We start from the raw sequence: 14,252 nt of genomic DNA, 5'->3' as shown, positions 1-14,252 counted from the left end.
GCTATCATTATCTTGAAAGGATATCCACACCCTCATATGCATTGTAGTATTATTCAGAATAACCAAGACATGGAAATAATTTAAATGTCCATGAATAGATGACTAGATAAAGAAAATGTGATATATATACATTTATATACATATATACATTTATACACTTATATGCATGTGTGTATTATGTATACGTACATATATATGGTGTGTGTGTGTGTGTGTGTGTGTGTGTGTGTGTAGGAAAATGAATATTTTGGCACCAAAAAAAAAAGGAAAGGAAATCCTGTCATTAGTGACAATATGGATAGACGAATATTTTGGCAAGACCAAAAAAAAAAGAAAGGAAATCCTGTCATTAGTGACAATATGGATAGACCATTATGTAACAATATTTTGGCACCAAAAAAAAAAAGAAAGGAAATCCTGTCATTAGTGACAATATGGATAGACCTTTATGTAAATGTATTTATGTATATAGTAACTATGTTACATAATAATCAGATTTATATATTTTATCTATTAACTACCTATAAAATTTCTTAGAGTAAAAATATATATAACTACAATATTATAAGTAACCGCAGTTACTTACAGTATATTGGAAAAATTATTTATGTATAAGATAACCCAAATTACATTTGCTTTTAGGTTATTATTCATTTCATATATGTTACATTACTGATTGTCAGTTTTCACATCATTATCAGCAGAGGAGCTGTATAAAACAGTGGATCTCACTGCGTACATGATGAAACCCTCAGAGGCATATGCAAACCAGCCTAGGGTTAAGATTACCATTTCAGATAAACTTTGTCCCACACACTTAGTTTACAAATGGGGAAGTAATGTCAAGAGAGGTTGATTTTATTTCTTCATCTTCATACAACTGGCTAAAGGCATAGCCAGGATTTTAATTCAGGTCATTGACTTTTAAATTGACATGTTTAATAGTATATAAATTTTGTTGTGCATGTGTGTGTGTTTGTGTTGGCTATAGAGAAGATAAGAATGCTGCTCAAGAATTATTAAAAACTAAAGAACAAAAGAAGAAACATTTTAAACTTGGGGGATCTAATTAGCAATCCAGTCATAAAGTGGGTGCCCGCAGAGGAGTTATCACTATTTGAATGACAAGCAAGTTACAGACTCACACCCAAAACTAATATAAAGGTAATTGAATATGGACTTTCCCAGATTTTTTTTTTGCGGGGGGAGATGCATCTGGCTTTTTATACATTCTGTTTTTTATCCATTACTGTTTAGTTTTATAAAGTAATTTTGAACTTACATAGCAAAATAACTTTCTGTATTGTTTCCTTTTTTCTGATTTCATATTTATAATTTTGCAAAGTAGAAGAATATCACCAATAAATAATTTTATCAAATTACCTTTGATAATAGTGAGAGTTAGAAAAATAGTTTCAACATATAAATGATTTTACTGTACTTGATCATTGTTTCTGACTGGATGTCCCATTTCCATCTCTAACAGAAGAAATTTTGGAAGTCCATTTCAGCTAATTTATATGATCATTTAAAACTCTTAGATGAGTATGTTTTTCCTAGGTTGTATTTTGGGCAAAATATCTCCTCAAAACTTTCCCCTGATTTTTCAGGAAGGTCAAAATATTCTTTATAATTTAGGTTAAATATGCCTCACAGTTTAAAATTTAAATTTAATGTCACTCAAGTGACATTCACAGTTCATAATAATAGATAACCAAATTCCAAACATTCACAGTCATTTGTCTTATGTAAAATTTTTGTAACAATTGTCTTAGTAGGATTAATTTCATAATGCAAGAGGCAAACCTCCAGAATAAAGAAAAATACCTTTAAGTTCTTGTTGGGGGCAAGACCATACCATCTTTATCTCTTCAGCACTTAGCACAATGCCATGTACAAATAAAATGTCAATAAATGTGAATCAGGTTGAATTAAATAAGAATAAGATTCAAAACCAAAATGATCTCAGCTCTCCTGAAGAAATCATATTTGTTCAAAGTGTCTTTCAGTTTATATCCCATATCACTATATTTTAATGAATATTTTTATAATATTTATGTTAGAAATGTATATCTATTTATTAACTTATTAGATTATTTAAAATTAAAAATAAAAAATGATCGTATAAAAATGAAAATAAAGTTTTGTTTTTAATACAGAAACAATTTCAGAATCTTATTCCAATTATTGTTTATTGACTCCAAAAATATTTTTGGACCAATGAAAAGTTTCAGGGCCTAAAATGTTCCAGGAAAATAAATTAGGTGTAATCGCCAATTGATTACGAGTCCCTAATTGTGACCTGCTGCTATGAGAAAACACATGTGTACTGCTGTCCAGTCTTAAGAGACAGAGGCTTGGTGGAATTCTGATTTAATTTACATCTTCCTTTAACTGTTGCTCTTGTTAGAATCTTGTGAAATAATAGCCATCAAGGGACCACCATGAACAACATACATTTATTTAAATGGATTGTGAATTGTTTCTATAACTAAAGATTAGTGATTTATAAAAATAAAAAAATAAGTATAGAAGAGAATCAAAACAAAATTATACAAAAAGTTTTTCTTTAGTTCATTAGTGAAATAAAATAACATTTTATCAAATACAATGAATTGTTGACATTTAAATTCCAGAAAAGATTAAGAGATTTTATATAATTGTTTAAGTTATCATTCTTTACTATGTAGTTTAATTCTGCAATCAACATCGTCAGTGGTAATGAACATCTTAAAATTTGACTCTAGAAATGTTCATAAAAAAACGCTTTGAATATCCAATTATACAAATATGATATATACTCTTAATTATATTTATCTCTTAATTTTCCTTTATTGTTTCATTAGATGCACTGCCATATTTAGTATTACTTTTGGATATATTTTCAAGTTTCAAATTTTCAGATATAGGTATATACTGATTTTCAGATAATAATGAATATTTAATTCCCAGATATTTAGATGCATTATAAAATCATGTAATTTACATTGTAATAGGGCAATTAAATGCAATTAAATTGAAAATAAGATCAAGTGCCTAGCTCTATCCCAAACAAATCATAATTATTTAAATGCTTATAAAAATGAGAATTTTAAATGCAATATTAAAAAAAATTAAAAAAAATAGGAGTATTATAAATACCTAAGCAACAATTTATTTCACTAGCTAAATAAGAACAACTACATGTAAACTGATATACCTGTATCTGATAAGACTTATATACAAATAAATTGATAGGTGGTAGATGATAGATAGACAGATAGATAGATAGATAGATAGATAGATAGATAGATAGATGATAGATAGATAGATAATTTTGTTGGTCTTATTTTGTCAAATCAGAGGTAGAAATCTAGAAATTCATCTACTTTCTGCTTCTTACGAAGTTTTTATTTTCTTATGATTTGTATGTATATTAATCTTTCACGATAAAAATATTAGTAAATTGTGTATGGAGTAATGCTTTGTATAAACGATAATTCCACATTCAATAAATATTTATTGAGCCCCAAACCTACTCAAGCACTAAACCAGACTTTAGGATACAGCCATGAACAAAATAGATAAAAATTTCTGCCCTCATAAAATTATATGTATGTATTGGTGGCAAGGTCGGGAGGAAGGAAATCAGATAATAAACAAAATAACTGACATGTATAATATTTTATATTACCTATTATTATGATAAATGCTGCAGGGAATGGAGGAAAAAAAGTGTTGAGAGTGTGGGTGGCAGTTTTAATTGGTGTGGTCAATAAGTTTAGGTATGGGTATTAACATAAAGGTGCTGAGTCTTATGGATGTGAATATATTGAAAAAGACTATGATAGGTGAAAGGTATGTCAGCCAAGGCTCTGAGGAATGTACCCAACATGATTTAGGAGGGGCTCCATTATGACTGATATTGAGAGAATGAGTAGCAGTGCAGTAGAGAATAACATCAAAATCGTAACATAAGTTCAGACCGTGGTTAGCTTTTACACTGAGATTCAAAACAATTTGAGGACTGTGAAAAGTGATACAGTCTGTTCTTTTTAGCAATCATTCTGGCTGTTGGTGATAAGAATATCACAGGTGAATAGAAGCAGGAGAATATTAAAATAATCCAGTGAAAGGGTCATAGAAGTGGTAAAAATGGTTAGATTTTGGATATATTTTGAAGAAAGAGCCAGCAGTTTTGCCAATGGACTAAATGTGTGAGAAGTAGAGGATTCAAGGAAAACTATAATTTTGGACCCAAATAACTAGAAAGATGGAATTGCTATCAACTGAGATGGGGAAAATTGTAGGTAAATCATTTTCTGTTTGTTTAGTGTGGGGCGAGTAACATCAAAACTCATTTTGGACACATTGAACTTGAGCTGTCCAAGGGGTCAAGGAGAATGAAAGGAAAAGTGAGTGAGTTAATCTCCTTAACTATTTATAACATATAAGAATAATATATTTTTAGAAACTAAAGTGAAATGGATAATTTCACTTTACCAGGAATGGATAATTTTAATAAAAATTTGCATAATATCCTCTACAGAAAGTTTACCTTTTATTTCACGTTGAAATCATTTATTATAAATTATTAAATTTGATTATAACTCCTATTTATAAACTCTGTAAATTTTCTGTCTGTAATTTATGTCATCTTTGTATCTGTTCACACAGACCTTGTGATTCATTTCTATTTAACCTAAAGATGGAGTGAAAATGTTTACTGTATCTTTAAAGACAATGAATGGTTTTAAAATTATTGTAGGACAGATTGTGGAGTGGCATTATCTGTGGATTTCACAATATGAAGGTTTTTCATTCCATTCATAAAGTACTGAGCTGCTTGAGGGGGGCAATGTCAGATCCCTGATACCAGATATTAGAGTTAGTGCAATGAGGAGTCAGAGTCCATATTTTGAGAGTATAATTCTTAGTCTCAAATTGGGCCCTGGAATAAAACAGAAGCTCTTCCTGAAACTTAAGTTATAGCCAGACTTGTCAAATGTCAGCCAGTAGTTGCCCCGCCAACTGGCAAATGGTTTCTGATACTTTATTTTCCTAAGGCTTTGCAGGTCCATCTCTTCAGCATTGATTTGCTTGACTCAGCTCAAAGATCTTCACAACATCCCCCTCTGACAGGATAAAAGGACAGGGATATCTTTCCCAGGGAGATAGAAGAACCAAAGATGATTCAAAATGCCCTAGATTTCAACCTTCAGGCTATTTGTCATTGCTTCTATAAGACTGAACAGGCACAGACAACCTAAGCACAGAAATAATGAAAAGAACTTTCGCAATGATAAGGATAAAATAAAAATATCTTCCCACAAGGGACAGTCAACAGCACAGCAAAGTGTTTCACTTTTGGCATAAAATTATTGCTATCTTATAATGTTATTTTACCCAACTCATCCTGAAATCTCTTTGGGTAGCCACAAATCTGACAACTCTATTTTTCTATGCTTGCACTGATTTTTTCTGAAAGTTGGGCTTTTCTTGTGGTGGCAGTGGAGATAAAGGGAAGCTATTGATGGAATATTGAAAATAGTAAAGATATAGTTGTGTACATATTACTAAACCAAAATCAGGACAGATGATTTAATGAAAAATTTGGGGGCCTTTTTTAAGTACAAAAATAAGTTTTAGCAGATGAGGCTTCAATATCAAAAACTTGGGATTTCCAGGATAATGTTAAGGTTTAGGGTATTTTTAATATAAGAAAGTGCCTCAGAAAACCCAGGGTCGTCTGAGATCATTTTGGATCACGTGGTCGTTATGGAATAGTAAATAGTGGCAGTTTATTAGAGAATGGTTGTGGGATTTGTTCTTAGCTTACAAAAAAACAGGGGTCAGACTAATAAGACTCTCCTGTGATTGTTACAAAGGACAAGGCCCAGAGAGATTCTTTTATACTTATTGTGGCAATATGAAACTACCCAGTGTGGCTTGCTCAAGAAATTATTGGTTCAAAACCAAAAAAAAGCAAAGATTCTTTTATATTATAATCTATGAAAATAAAATAAACAAAATAAAGAAAATCATAGTGTACATTTAATTTGCTTTCTCTGTCCACTCAGTATTATTCCCAGATTGTGGGGTTTAAATGGCATGGAAAAGAAAAACTCAACAGAGTTCCACAAGCTAAAACAACAAGCTCAAGAGCCTGAAGGATTCCTAAGTGATTGGAGTGCTCACTTCTCATCATATCCAGGATGCCAAATGATACCTCTTAGGTAATAAATTTCAGCTTTTGATTTTAAGGTACTACGGGGCAGGATAATTCTCTTTGTATGGTTCTTGGAACAGCAAGCACTATGCACATCTGAACATTTAATCAGTGCTACTTGATAATGAATATAGGATTTTACAGCAGAGAATGAAATTGGTCCTGAGAGAAAAATATCTAACTCTCGGAGCTAAGTGCTTTCTTCTTAGTTACTGAGTACCATCTTCCCTAGCTCATCAGTGTGAAACATCCTCAGGTAAAGAGCCCCTTTCACTTACCTTGAACCTTCCTAAAGTCAAGCCAAGAAATAACTAAAAATAGAACACAGATTACATGGTCCACTTCACTTAAAAACCTAGAAAACTAACAGTGATTTCTGAAGGGTCACCCTTACTTAAGGCCATTTTGCAGGAAAGTCATGCTGCTCCCAAACTGCCACAAATTGAGGAGCACTCAACGCCCAGAGGTCCTTAAAATGTCTTGAGAGACTATTGAAAAGATAATTCACCTCTAATATCTAGGACATAATTCCATTTACTGCGGAAGAGAATACAATAAGTGACTACATATCCACTCATTAGATTCACATTTCCAAGTGCAGTCAGGAGTCCTGACAAAGCTGTCAGGGTCCAAGGGCAGCAACATAGTGCCAGGAGCAAGGGAGTATCCACAAGTCCTGAGGCTGATTCTAACCTACTCTTCACCTTCCTCGGTTCCTGCCTAGATCTATTTGCAAATTTGACTACTTTTATGCACTATCCAATATCCTTCTAATATTTTTCTTTTCTCTGTAAATCAACTAAAGTTGGTTTCTGTTTGTTCATTTTTTTAAATTTATTTTTACCTAACTGACTAGGTAAAAATAGGTGATTTGTGAATGTCTTTATTAACAAGGTATATTGTTGAATAAAGAAGAAAAATTGAAATTGTATTTACTATAAAATATCACTTTTGTTTAAAATATATTAATTAAAATGTATACCGAATATTTACTAGAGTATGGTACCTTTGGAAAGTAGATTTACAGTTATCTTTAATTTATCTTCTTATACATATCTATGGTATTTTTCATTTTTAACCAAAATCTATTACTATAAAATAAGATACAAACATGCTCATTACTAGAAAAGTTCATCAAAGAATTAGTATTTTCACAATGCTCTTAATCCACAGACTTTCGCAGTTTCAATGATTAAAACTTTTTATTACATTTTGTATATATGTATGCGTGTGTGTGTTTGAGAGAGAGAGAGAGGATAGCTAATAGATAAGTCACCTCTAAAATTCAGGAAAAAAGGACTGATTTAATAAAATTCCATCAATGAAGTTTAAATACAAACATTCCACCAATAATTCCAAGACAATTAAAATATCCTTCACCAGCACAAAGGCTCTGATCCATTTAGAGTATGCAGTATAAGACAGGTGACAACACCATAGCTATTTTGTAATCCAAAGCTTATATGATCTTCTCAAAAGGAAGAAAATTTAAATCTATCGAGACTTAAATACGTGAAAGACTAGAATAGTGTCAGTAAAAGTTATGCTGCAGGAACAACCTCAAATGCTCAGCAGCTTACAGTAGCAGTGATTTATTTCTAGTTCACGTTCTATGTCCACTGTGGCTCAGCTATGGTTCCTCCCTGTGTCTTCTTTACTCCCAGACTCAGAATGACGGAATTATCTTTATCAGAAAAAAATATATGGCCTTTTGGCAGAGAATGAAAAACTGGCAAAACATTCATTGGGTCTTAAAGCTTCTTCTTGGAAATGGCATGTATCACTTCTAACTCATTTCTATCAGCCAAAATAAGTTATATGGCCAAACCTAATTTTAATTACTAACCTGAGAGAGGCAGCAAATATTTTAAGACAATAATACTTTCAATCACAAGGTATAATTATGAAATTCACCAGGAAAGAGAAACAATGAAGTAAACTAATAGATTATTCCTGTTATTATGCAATGCAAATTATTAAAACAATTTGCACACAGAAAAGTCTAGGCATTTAATGTAATCATATCTTTAAAAATGAAAGCATAGTTAATGCTGGAAACACATTATCTAGCTTTTGGAACTGTTTTAATTTTTATAATCGTAAATCTTGATGTATAAATTTTAAGTCTAGACTTGACTTAACATTCTAAAGCAGTCAAGGGTAGTAAATAACTTTGGCAGGCAGGTGTGAAAATAAAGCTAGGCCAAAAACAAAAAGTTCTATGACTGAGGATTCAAATCCATCTAAAGAGCTAACTAGCAAACTCTGAGCTCTAATAGATGCCAGATACTGCAACAAGTAGTTTTACCTACATATTTTTCATTAACTTTTCCTTAAAAATTCTTTGGCTGGGTAATTTATTTTTATTTTTATTTTTGTCAATGAGGAAATATCTCAAATTCACCAGCTGTTATGTGACAGAACTGAGACTTAAATCCATGATAAGTGGATTTACAAAGAACTCCAAGTTCACTGCTTTTATTCTATCAATCCACACATTTAAGGATCTCAATGACTATACATGAAATTTATAAGAAATCACCAAGACTTGGGATGAAACAAAGAGACATTCTCCAACATCTGGGCTGCAGTACCCAGAAGAGATTTTGGCAGTAGATAATTTGGCAGCTGCCAGAGGGATGCCATCTTCAACTCAATAAACTCACAGCCCCTTGCTCAATGCTACCTGGCCTATCCAGCCTTATGAGGTTTCATGCTCTCCTATAACAGATAAATAAGTTTTCCCATTACCGAAAAGCTCCAGGAGAGTGGAGCTTACCATTTGATTGAAAGAAGAAGCTCACACAGGCCTTCAAGTACATTCATGGAATTCAGGCTCTGGGCTCTGAAATTCCTCCATTTTGTTGTTTCTTCCACAATAGGGAGAAAGAAGCCTTGGTATAAGGTGCATGACAATGGGTAGAGTAATTGGTGGTTGATTAAATAGTCCTATTATTGGTAGGGCATGCGATTTGAGAATTTTGTTTGATGTTTTGTTTTCAGGTTCAATGATAAATGGACATTTCCATACTTGTCTAGTCCCATTTATGACCACCAGAACCCATCTGAAAGATGACTAACTGAAACTGGAGCCGTTTCTGTACCAAACAATGCTAACTGGTGCCTGTGGAGTAATTTCACTAACTGAGTTGAGCATATATATCCTGTATAAGTATAATTCCTTAGATGACCAGTGGTGATATTTATTTTTCACATTTTCCTTATAAAAGTAGTGACCTTATGTTTGGTACCTAACTAGGTCTCCCATGCTATAAGTCCTCTGCTCCAGATTGGGTTTTTGGAAAACAGACTTGGATGGAGTTTAGGATACAGGTTTGTGTCTTTGTGTCTTTGGCATCAACACCAATGGAAAGGAAAAAAGGAAAGGCAGTAAGTTGGAGCTAGTGGCAAGGAGAAAGTGAGCTTTGAGGCTAAAGCGACCTATCAGAATCCTCCCATGTTGGGCAAAATGACCAGGTATTTATACAATCATCTTCATTAGTTATTAGATGTGGGCCACCCTGAGAGGGACGTGACCTTGGATGAGATGGTTCTCTGGAGATGAAGCAGTATTTGAGAGAGTATATGCATGGAGGCTATCTCTGACAGTACTCTGCAAAATGCAAAAGCTTTGCATTTTCTAAATTTGTGGTGGGAGATGCAAGATGACATAATTTATCTTTTACTCTGGCTGATATGTCTTGGCATCGAGAACAACAAGTTCTGCCTTCAAGAAATATCTGTGCAGTGGATCTCCTTGTCCATCACAATGAACCCCTCAGAACCCTTTCTTTATATACATTTAGGGAGTAGCAACCAAGATTACTGGTGGACCTCTCTCTACCTTAAGGTAACTTAATAGAGCATGGGTAGTGTCCTTACCTCTATAACTGATGCTGGCTCTCCACTATCAAAGAAAGCTTTTACTAAAACAGTAGTGGCACTCAATACCTGCTCAGATAGCTCCTGTGGACCTGTGTCTTTGTACAGGATCTTAGGTTCTCAACAGAGAATTTACAGCGATGTACTCTGAAGACCATCTGACTAGGTCTCGGAGGGCTGTAGCACCCTCCGAATATGTAGCACTTGAGGGACAGGCTCCTGTGCTGAAATAGGCCAGTGGCTGACTGATCAGGATATGATCTGTGCACTTAAAATTAAGGTGCTGTGGGTGAGAGGTGATCTATTGCCAAGCCCCACAGATATTGCTCCCATCAGAGAAAAAATAATTCTTCCTTAACCACATATCTTTCCATTTCTTATAGGAAACTCAGCTTCATTATAATCTTACAAGAACACCATCATATATACAGTCCCTCAATGACCAAAACATCGTTTTGAGGGGTATGACTATGCCATGGTCAGATGCTCTGTCTATATCAGCGCTCAGTAATATGCCAGGAGTTGTTTTTCAAAAGGTATATAATTCTCCACTGCAGAAAGCTTGGCTGTGCTCCAGACCCTCCAGAGACCTGTGCTATGATTCTCTCACTGGGGCTTGCCATAAATTCCACATGGCATCTTTTCCTACCACAGAAACCTCTACTATCATAGGGCCTGCTGAATTGTGTGGCCCAAGTGACAGAGCTGCTTTCTCTAGAGTCTGAACATAATGTAGAATTATTTCTTGTTCTGGGCCTCACTCTAAACTGGCAGCCCTATTTGTCACTAAGTACATGAGCCAAATCAGTACTTCCAGATGTGGAATACATAGCCTCCAAACCCCAAATAAGCTTTGCATTTTCTAAATTTGTGGTGGGAGGTGCAAGATGCCATAATTTATCTTTTACTCTGGCTGATATGTCTTGGCATGCCCAAGATCACTGGCTGCCCCAAAATTTTAGTGATGTGGAAGAATTCTGAATATTCATAAGGTTTCTCTCCCACCCTCTGGAGACCATATAGCAGTCCTCCCTTATCCACTTTCCAAGGTTTTAGTGATTTGAGGTCAACTGCAATCCAAAAATATTAAATGGAAAGTTCCAGAAATAAACAATCCAAAAGTTTTCAATTTTGTGCCATTATAAGTAGTGTGTTGAAATTTTGCTCTATCTCACTCTGTCCTGCCTGGGATGTGACTCATCTCTTTGTCTAGCATCTCTATGCTCACCCATTAGTCACTTAGTAGCCATCTTGGTGATCAGATCGACTGTTGAGTTATTAGAGGACTTGTGTTCAAGTCACCTTTATTTTTCTTAATAATGGTCCCAAAGAACAAGAGTAGTGATGCAGGCCATTTGGATGTGCCAAAGAGAAGTTGTAAAATGTTTCCTTTAAGTGAAAAGGTTAAAGTTCTTAACTTAAAGAAAAGCGGGGGAATATCGTATGCTGAGGTTGCTAAGATCTATGGTAAGAACAAATCTTCTATCTGTGAAAGTATAAAAAAAGGAAAAAGAAATTTGTGCTAGTTTTACTGTCACACCTCAGACTGCAGAAGTTACAGTCACTGTATAAGTGTTGAATTAAGATTGAAAAGGAATTAAATTTGTAGGCAGAAGACATGAACAGAAAACGTGTTCCTACTGAAAGCAATGCATTGTGCTAGAAAGCATTAAGCCTATATGAAGACTTCAGCAAGGGATTCTCTGAAACAAGTGGCACTAAGCCATTTACTGCAGGTAAAGGATGGTTACACAGATTCAGGAATGTTTCAACTGAAACATATAAAAATTATTGGAGTGGCTGTGTCTGCTAATGAAGAAGCTGCAGCCATATTTCCAGTAAAGTTGAAATTGATCAAGGTTTGGTACTATCCGTGGTTACAGGAATCCACTGGGGGTCTTGGAACATTTCTCCCAAAGATAATGGGGGATTACTGTATAGCTAAATAAAGCTGGTCACCTCTTGCACATCCTATTTGTTTAGCATGATATAGTGGATCAGTGTGATATTCTGCAGGATATCCTGACAGTTCAGAACACTCTCTGGATGATATTATAACATAGGGAGGGATAGTTAACATAGCCCCAAGGCAGAACTGTAAAGGTACACTTTTGTACATCACAAATATACTTTTATATATCACATGTGAATGTAAACTATTTCTGACTCTCTTTGCAGATAGGGATAAAAAAAAAAAGCTCACTTGACAAATCAAAGGCCACATATCATGTACTTTGGTCATATTAATCAAAAACAGAATGTCTGGCATGGACCCACAACTGGGGCTACTACTTGTAGTCTACTGTCATCCTCAGGTTCTTCTGGTTTCTGGAAGACTCGAACCAGTAAATTAAATGGAGACATGATTTAAGAATTATCCTTTAGATGTTAGGATAGGTGTTAATTTCTGCCATCTCCCTCTTCACCCTGGGTGCAAGAGTAACTTTAATTTACTGTTTTGGCAGGGTAGGAAACAACTTTCAGGAGCTTTCATCTGGCCCTCTCACAATCAAGCCATCACTCTATAGGCAAAGGACCCAATATGGGACTGCACCAAATACCAAGTATATCTATCCCAATTATACATTTGGGGGCCAGAAAAATGACCCCTGAGTATCTTAGCAGGCCTTGTGAACGCAGTATGAGCTGGTCTTGGACAGAACATCATTTATTACCTACCTAGTCCCCACACTAACAGAGGGACTATAATCACACTTCAGGTCTCCAGGTATCAATATCAACTTGGCTCTTGTTTCTAGCATTCTGCAGGATCAATAGTCCCCTTTCTCCTGTGTGAAGTGACCTGAATAAATGGCCATAAATCCTTCTTAGGAAGGACTAGATCATTACTATAAATAGTTGCCATGGTGTGGCAGGGTCTTTTCTCCTGGGGACCCAGTTCCTTTTTAATCAAGAGGTTCTAAGTCTAAAAACTGGCTGAGGTCCAGAAATTAGGCACAAGAAGCTGAGTGTATCCCTGAAGATGGGAGAGAGCCAAACACTCTCTCGTATCAGCATCCCAGCAGAGAAGACATCAAGGCATTCCTTAAAGGGTGACCTGGATGAGAGATTGTCATGTCATTATAGCTCTCAGTTATTTCTCTTAATAATAAAGTTCTTTTTGAGAAAAACACATGAGCCTAAAGCAATCTCAATCAATACTACTTTAAGATAATTGTAGGAGGCACCCAGCAGATGTAGTGAAAAAGGAGGCAGGGATTGAACACGGACTTAGAGATGATTTCTAAGAGTGTGGTATCACAATTACAAGTGTGAGATATCATTTTCAAAAGCCTTTTAATGATCACTATTAAAAGCAATAGAAGAAATGATTACATTATAAGACCAAAAGTGTATCACACAAAAATAAAGAAAGAAAACTAAAATAGTTTTCAAGTTCTAAGCATTGACAATCAAGGATTGTGACCAAAGTATCTCAAGCAACTTAAACAAAAATGACGATTTTGGGCTGTAGAAAAATGTAAGATGATTCGATTATTAGATGACACTAGAGCAAGACCCTGATGTTAAAGAGGGACAATGAAGAAAATGCTAGATGGCTTTTCCATCCCTCTATACTGTCTAAGTCCCATGGTATGGTTCTCTCCCGATCACATGATGCATGGACAGGTTCTGTGAAATTTTCCATGAGATTTTTTTGCATCTCTAAGTTCAGAACCATATCACTGCTGTCTTCAAAATAGCCAGTGCAATCTTTCACGTAATTACTATAATCTATGCAGAATAAAATTTTAACTCTCATAGGGCAAAGAGTAATAATGGAGAAAGTTTCATAAAGGGAAAATACTCAGAGACATGGAGAAAACAAAGAGGAAAAATGAAAGAGGAGAAAACTTGAATTCAGAATAAAAGAAAAGAATAAAAATTCAATAAGTATACACATATGTAATAGTGCTCAGATAAGAATGCATTTTATTATTTTAGACATTTCATTTTATTTTATACTTTGGACTTTTGTAGACACTTTTAGAAAATCTCATTTGGTGGACAGTTGGCCTATTTCCTAAAGTTTATCAGAATCCCATTATACTTTAATCCTCTCCTAAAGCATTTATTCTTGGCTCTGGATTGTCCACAAATCCAATTAGCACACTCTCAACTCAATTTCCAAGTATTTAAGAGCAAGACTGAGTAGAATAAG

The sequence above is a fragment of the Pteropus medius genome, unplaced genomic scaffold, assembly GCF_902729225.1.
Source record: "Pteropus medius unplaced genomic scaffold, Ma_sr-lr_union100, whole genome shotgun sequence".
In the NCBI taxonomy this organism is placed as follows: Eukaryota; Metazoa; Chordata; class Mammalia; order Chiroptera; family Pteropodidae; genus Pteropus; species Pteropus medius.
This window is presented reverse-complemented; position numbering follows the sequence as displayed.